General features: G+C 45.1%; 1 protein-coding gene across 2 annotated transcripts in view; it reads left to right on the top strand.

Annotated features, from left to right (window-relative positions):
* Nucleotides 1-249: 249 nt before the first annotated feature.
* The window catches only part of MFSD6 (major facilitator superfamily domain containing 6), a 245,348-nt gene continuing 239,149 nt past the window's right edge, over nt 250-6,448 (top strand). The window contains exon 1 of one of the 2 annotated variants that reach the window (XM_073647936.1): nt 250-453. The gene's annotated coding sequence lies outside the window, so the exon portion shown is untranslated. Of the gene's footprint in view, nt 454-953; nt 1,067-6,448 lie in introns of those variants that run through there. The other variant, XM_073647937.1, reaches the window with a different exon arrangement.

Below are 6,448 nucleotides of genomic sequence, written 5' to 3'. Positions count from 1 at the left end.
GAGGAGGTAAGACGGATATGAGGCTGTGAGAAGCTAATACAGAGGCAGTGAGGGGGCGGAGTAAGAGATAATGAGCAGGTTTACTAAGACGATGTGAGGGCGGGGAAAGAGGCGGTGATGGGGCGGGGTTAGATGTGAGAACGGGCGGGGTAAGATGCGATGAGTTCGTTGAGTAGCAGAATAATTGACTGTGGTAGGCGGAGTAAAAGGAGATGAGGGGCGGGGAATAGTGCTGAGAGGGCGGTGTTAGTATGTGACGGGCGGAGCCATAGGAGCGGGGCGGGGTCATTGGAGCGGAGTGGTCTGCGGTCCACCTGCTGCTCTGGTGACTCCCAGCCGGTCGCGCACACGCACAGTGCGGGTGACAGCGATGAGCGGTCTGTCCGTTGTCGGTCTTCATACAGCAGCGGCCGGTCACGTCTCAGCGGTAGTTCCGTGGCGACATATGTGACGGTGAGTGCAGGCAGCAGGACGGGGAGACGCGGAGCTGGGTGGAGGCGGCGCACTCATTAATATTGGATGGTTTCCTGCTGTCTCTGTGCGCCACCTCTACTGCGACTTCCGCAAACGTAAAAGCGACTGCAGCAGACAAATGTCGCAGAGTGACCCCGGGGCACAGCACCGCCAGATGGTGTATGAGGGTGTCATACCGGCCGTGCCAGTTCTGTGCGAGGTCCCTAGGATAACACTTATGTTGTACTTGAGGCTTAGTTCCAGGCGGCCCCATGAACACTTCTGGCCCCTTGTGACAGTACAGGACCCTGCGCGGAGGTCCTTTTACATGGGACTGCAGTTGTCATGGAGTGTGTGCCTGCTCTGCATTGTTTGGGTAGGTGGCACATGCGCCATGCCTATAGAATCCATATGGGTGCCGGAGCAAAGCGTCTCTGCAGAGCATTGCTCAGGGCATCACCCTGCAGATCACCTGGTGCCAGCTCCTCCCAAATACCGCTCACCCTCCACAGCGCAAATGAGGAAGGGCGTCACTGGAGCAGCAGCCAGGTCTGGGGCGCACGCCATTAGTGGGATCGGAGCCAGTGGCCATTGGCTGCACAATGTCGCACAGGTATGATTGACTGTGAAACATTGGGGAGCATTTCAGAGAGAAACCTACAGTAATAGCCGCACAGGAGACAAGTCAGGCAGGCGTGTCCCCGATGGCTTCTCCTAGCCCGCTGCCCTGGAGTGTCATGAGGACAGAGAGCTGTCACTCCAGGGCAGCGGGTGACGAGAAGCCATTGGGGACCCCTGGCACACTCATCTCCAGCATAATCTCGTCCCCCATGGATTTTACAGTATGCTTTACTCAGAAACGCTGCAGTGTGTCGGAGTGAAGCATACCTGGCTGAGATCGTACAGCCGGTGCCTGAGATGTGCGGCCTGACCCAGCAGCCGCATGTGTCAGGTTCACCAGTAGCTGAGCTGTGGCACCACCCCCCCGCTGTGCCCCTGTTCCACCACAGTGGAGTTGGCAGAAAATGCCAAAAGTTGCAACTTTTTTGTGCAAACTGTAACGCTGATTCCCAGGTGCCGGTATGTGTGCTCCTGATGCGGCACACAGCTGCCACATGTGTTCCACACACGGGACACTGATATCTTTGGTACCGGAAACATACCGACTCCTTTATTGAGGTAAAATATTTCACTGCCTATTTTTAAACAATATTTTACCTCACAAAATGAATCCTCTGTGATCCCCTGCTGTAATATCTGTATAATGTTTTGCTTCCTCCCCTGCCCAGGAGATGTGGTATGTTCCATACATGGTCAGACAGACGATTTTTTAAATTAACTTTTGTTCGTGGGAAAATCCCTTTAAACAGGTTGTCTTAAAGGGAATCTGTCATCCCTTTGGAGTTATCAGACCTCTACTATGGCCATACAGGGTATAGAGAAGTAAATCTATACTTACCTGTATGGCCCATAGTACAGGTCTGATTGCAGAGAAAGCACTTTAATCAATTCTATTTTGTACAGGCTTGCTGTCCTAGCGACGCAAAGCAAAGCAATTCCCGCCTATGTGCTTATTATTCACCCAAATCCCTGCCTATATGCTTAATTATCATATTCCCCCTCCTCCCCAGCACATCACAGAGCCTAGTGACAGGTCTTGTGACGTGCACTGTGCTCCCTGACTTCCCGGGCATGAGCGTTGCGCTCACATAGAGCGCGCTTTGCTTCATCCCGGCCCCGTCTGCCTGTGCACTGCGCTATAGGGTTTTATTGCGCTGCAGGGTTCTATAGCGCAGGCGCCGAAAGTCACTGTCACTTCCCGATGCCTGCGCCAAGCCTGTACAGAATAGAATTGATTAAAGCGCTTTTCTCTGCAATCAGACCTCTACTATGGGCCATATAGGTAAGTATAGATTTGCTCTTCTATACCCTGTATGGCCTTAATAAAGGTCTGATAACTCCAAAGTGGTGACACATTCCCTTTAAATGGGTGCAATTTCAAAATGCTTGTAGAAATATTGCATTTTCCCTTTTATTAAAAATCCTCTCCACATCTGAGAAGGAAAGGATTATTAATTTAATAGTTCTATACTTGTTGCCTATATTACCAACCACTGCCGCTTTCTATCAGAGGGGGCACTCTCCTAGGCAATGGGAACAGCACTTACAAGCTTTTTGGTATAGATCTCCAGGGTACTTCTCTGTAACTGGCCAGCAAAGAAAACAGTTCCTCTGCTTGCAACTTTGAAGTGCGGACAGTTTAGGCAGACATCACGACTAAGCTTCTGGTCCAAATTATCAGTCCTCAGGAGCGCACTGCCCCCTGGCACGCAGGACCCCTGGGGAGTGATGTGCTCCTGAAGCCAGAACTGGGGAAAGCCGTGTACTGTTGTGACTGAGCCGTGTATGTACACTGCGTGCAGAATTATTACGCAAGTTGTATTTTAGAGGATTATTTTTATTATTGATCAACAACTATGTTCTCAATCAACCCAAAAGACTCATAAATATCCAAGCTTAATATTTTTGGAAGTTGGAGGGGGTTTTTTTTAGATTTGGCTATCTTAGGAGGATATCTGTTTGTGCAGGTAAAACTACTACTGTGCAGAATTATTGGGCAACTTAATAAAAACCAAATATAATCCCATCTCACTTGTTTATTTTCACCAGGTAAACCAATATCAGTGCACAAAATTTAGAAATAAACATTTCTGACATGCAAAAACCCAAAAAATTAGTGATCAGTATAGCCACCTTTCTTTATGATGATACTCAACAGCCTTCCATCCATAGATTCTGTCAGTTGCTTGATCTGTTTTCGATCAAAATTGCATGCAGCAGTCACCACAGCCTCCCAGACACTGTTCCGAGAGGTGTACTCTTTTCCCTCCCTGTAGATCTCACATTTTATGATGCACCACATGTTCTCTATGGGGTTCAGATCAGGTGAACAAGGGGGCCATGTCATTATTTTTTCTTCTTTTAGACCTTTACTGGCCAGCCACGCTGTGGAGTAGTTGGATGCATGTGATGGAGCATTGTCCTGCATGAAAATCATGTTTTTCTTGAACAATACTGACTTCTTCCTGTACCACTGCTTGAAGAAGTTGTCTTCCAGAAACTGGCAGTAGGTCTGGGAATTGAGCTTCACTCCATCCTCAACCTGAAAAGGTCCCACAAGTTCATCTTTGATGATACCAGCCCATACCAGTGCCCCACCTCCACCTTGCTGGCGTCTGAGTCGGAGTGGAGCTCTCTGCCCTTTACTGATCCAGCCTCTGGCCCATCAAGAGTCACTCTCATTTCATCAGTCCATAAAACCTTTGAAAAATCATTCTTAAGATATTTCTTGGCCCATTCTTGACATTTTATCTTATGTTTCTTGTTCAAAGGTGGTCGTTTTTCAGCCTTCCTTACCTTGGCCATGTCCCTGAGTATCGCACACCTTGTGCTTTTTGATACTCCAGTAACATTGCAGCTCTGAAATATGGCAAAACTGGTGGCGAATGGCATCTTGGCAGCTTCACGCTTGATTTTCCTCAATTCATGGGCAGTTATTTTGCGCCTTTTTTGGCCAACACGCTTCTTGCGACCCTGTTGGCTATTTGCCATGAAACGCTTGATTGTTCAGTGATCACGCTTCAAAACTTTAGAAATTTCAAGACTGCTGCATCCCTCTGCAAGACATCTCACAATTTTGGACTTTTTAGAGCCCGTCAAATCTCTCTTCTGACCCATTTTGCCAAAGGAAAGGAAGTTGCCTAATAATTAAGCACACTTTATATAGGGTGTTGATGTCATTAGTCAACACCCCTCCTCATTACAGAGATGCACATCACCAGATTTACTTAATTGTTAGAATCCTATGCAGCTTGGAGTAGGACAACATGTATAAAAAGTATCATGTGATCAAAATACTCATTTGCCTAATAATGCTGCACACAGTGTATACGCCGAATGCACACACACACACACACACACACACACACACACACACACACACACACACACACACACACACACACACACACACTGTATACGCCGTACGCACCACACACACACACTGTATACGCCGTATGCACCACACACACACACACACTATACGCCATACGCGTAATTCTGCACGTGGTGTATATTCATTCTGACATGGCGGTGCTGCGGGGAGTGGCGATATTGTCATGCAGTGTTAATGAACCTGCTGCAAAGATCTTTAAAAAATAAAATTCCCATTTCAAATTTAGAAATGGAAATATAATATGGATTTGTTTGACGCCTGGTGTATTTGACTCCTTTGTGTACATCCCCAGAGAAGGACCAGTTTTTGTCGGGCAGAATAACATAAAAACTAGTTTCTTGTATACAGATATGTGGTGCATGTACTGTATTTGTTCAGTTGTTAAGTACCAAATTATGCCTTCACCAATCTACCCTGGGAAGGGGCAATTGGGAGCAAAGGACCTTAATATCACCGTTTCTGCATTTTGCTTTATTCTCGAGCTGTTCTAAAAGGGTAATGAAAAAAACAATGGGGTACAAATGTCCTGGGAAGGCTGTATATACAAATAGAGACCAAAAGGGGGAGAACCCCACTAGACATCCCTCACTAACAGGCCATAAAACTTTAACTTTTATATATATATAGTATGTATAAATAAATAAGGGTATAGAAAGTACATTATTAAAAAAGTATGCCTCTCGTTTGCTAGTATTGTGCTTATATACCTAGCCATTAATGCTTCTAAATGGTAATCAATAGCATCCCAGGGTGCCATCATTAATGAGCAAAACAGGGCATTCAGATTTAATCAATAATTAGTGTTTGTGTCCCTTACACTGATGACGCTGTGTATACGGTGAAACATGTAGGGGGGGGACTTGCTATTTTAATCTGAATGCCCAGTTTTGCTCATTAACCCCTTAAGCCCCGAGGGTGGTTTGCACGTTAATGACCAGGCCAATTTTTACAATTCTGACCACTGTCACTTTATGAGGTAATTACTCTGGAACGCTTCAACGGATCCCCCTGATTCTGAGACTGTTTTTTCGTGACATATTGTACTTCATGATAGTGGTAAAATTTCTTCGATATCACTTGCGTTTATTTGTGAAAAAAACGGAAATATGTTGAAAATTTTGCAATTTTCAAAATTTGAATTTTTAAGCCCTGAAATCAGAGAGATATGTCACACAAAATACTTAATAAATAACATTTCCCACATGTCTACTTTACATCAGCACAATTTTGGAACCAAAATTTTTTTTTGTTAGGGAGCTATAAGGGATAAAAGTTAAGCAGCGATTTCTCATTTTTCCAACAAAATTTACAAAACCATTTTTTTAGGGACCACATCACATTTGAAGTCACTTTGAGAGGTCTTTATGACAGAAAATACCCAAAAGTGACACCATTCTAAAAACTGCACCCCTCAAGGTGCTCAAAACCACATTCAAGAACTTTATTAACCCTTCAGGTGCTTCACAGGAATTTTTTGAATGTGGAAGAAAAAAATGAACATTTAACTTTTCACAAAAATGTTACTTTAGACCCAATTTTTTTTATTTTCACAGGGGTAGCAAGAAAAAATGGACAAGAAAGTTTGTTGTGCAATTTCCCCTGGGCACGCAGATACCCAATATGTGGGGAAAAAACACTGTTTGGGCGCTTTGAAGGGAAGGAGCGCCATTTGACTTTTTGATTGTAAAATTTGCTTGAATAATTAGCGGACACCATGTTGTGTTTGGAGAGCCCCTGTGTGCCCAAACTTTGGAGCTCCCCCACAAGTGACCCCATTTTGGAAACTAGACCCCCCAAGGCACCTATCTAGATGCATAGTGAGCACTTGGAACTCCCAGGTGCTTCACAAATTGATTCGTAAAAATGAAAAAGTGAAAAAAAAAAACACTTTTTCATTTTTATGAATCAATTTGTGAAGCACCTGGGGGTTCCAAGTGCTCACTATGCATCTAGATAGGTGCCTTGGGGGGTCTAGTTCCC

Source organism: Phyllobates terribilis, unplaced genomic scaffold (genome assembly GCF_046119375.1).
Source record: "Phyllobates terribilis strain yellow unplaced genomic scaffold, ASM4611937v1 Scaffold_9__5_contigs__length_417890890, whole genome shotgun sequence".
Lineage (NCBI taxonomy): Eukaryota > Metazoa > Chordata > Amphibia > Anura > Dendrobatidae > Phyllobates > Phyllobates terribilis.
The sequence above is the reverse complement of the archived record's forward strand: the minus strand, read 5'-3'. Positions and strand labels throughout refer to the sequence as shown.